Source organism: Alligator sinensis, unplaced genomic scaffold (genome assembly GCF_000455745.1).
Source record: "Alligator sinensis unplaced genomic scaffold, ASM45574v1 scaffold187_1, whole genome shotgun sequence".
NCBI classification, from domain to species: Eukaryota; Metazoa; Chordata; order Crocodylia; family Alligatoridae; genus Alligator; species Alligator sinensis.
In genome coordinates this window covers 4164886-4165787 of record NW_005841861.1, presented here as the reverse complement: position 1 = coordinate 4165787, position 902 = coordinate 4164886, and the positions used below count along the sequence as shown (strand labels likewise).

At 33.5% G+C, this 902-nt stretch overlaps 1 protein-coding gene across 2 annotated transcripts in view; it reads left to right on the top strand.

Annotated features, from left to right (window-relative positions):
- EPHA4 (EPH receptor A4) overlaps positions 1-902 on the top strand; it is a 144287-nt gene that overhangs the window by 2998 nt on the left and 140387 nt on the right. The window lies entirely within an intron of this gene.

Here is a 902-nt window from a genome sequence, read left to right as displayed (position 1 = left end):
TTTTTTTTTTTTTTTTTTTTTAACTAAAGAGCACTTGCAGAAGAACAATCCTTTATGAGAAGAATGCAGCATAGTATGTGCAGAGCCCCATATTGTTAAGAACATTTCCATTTATCAAAGCAAAGGCTTCAGTAGTTTTCAAAAGCATTTCTAGGAAGCCTCTTGAAAGTTATATTATAACAATTTTGGAAGCATCATTTTCACATGCTTCATTGTCTGACTTGGAATCCCAGATTCATATTCTCTTTCTTTCTCTCTGCGGAACTGTGATGTTTGTGCTAAAAAGAGACAACAGAAAGACCACTAATGCTGCTTTCTTTTTTGCATCATATGATTATCATAATCTTTCTTTAACACTCTTTTTTCTAGAGCTGCTATTCATCATTTTCTTTCTTTTTAAGATAAATTCATCTTATTTTTACTGAAAGTCTGGTTGACATACAGGTGGCTGTATGCCTTTCCCCATAGTTACCTCGGGGACTGAATTTGGCCTTGTACAATAGTTGTATTGCTTTTTAATTTTATTTCATTTAATTTTTTTAATTCTACCATTTCCTCTTCATTTTGAGAAGAAAATCCCCAAATTTGATCTAGGGAATAAGAGATTTAAAGCATGTCACATTTGGGGGTTTAGTAGACTATAAATTTAACTACCCTTTTTCCTGAGTTTTATAACTACAGGATGTCATGAAAATAAATATAAAAGGGGGAAAAGGACTTAAGTTTATTGGGAAGTAGAGTTCTGGGATCCTAATTAAAGGAGAATATATTCTCCTTATCCCATTTTACCCCCTGTCTTTAATATTCTGTATGTGAATGTCTAGCCCCAGTGAAGTCTAACTGCTTTCAGTGGAGCTGGAATTTTACCCTGGAACTTGGCAAAAATGCTCAGCAGGAATTTT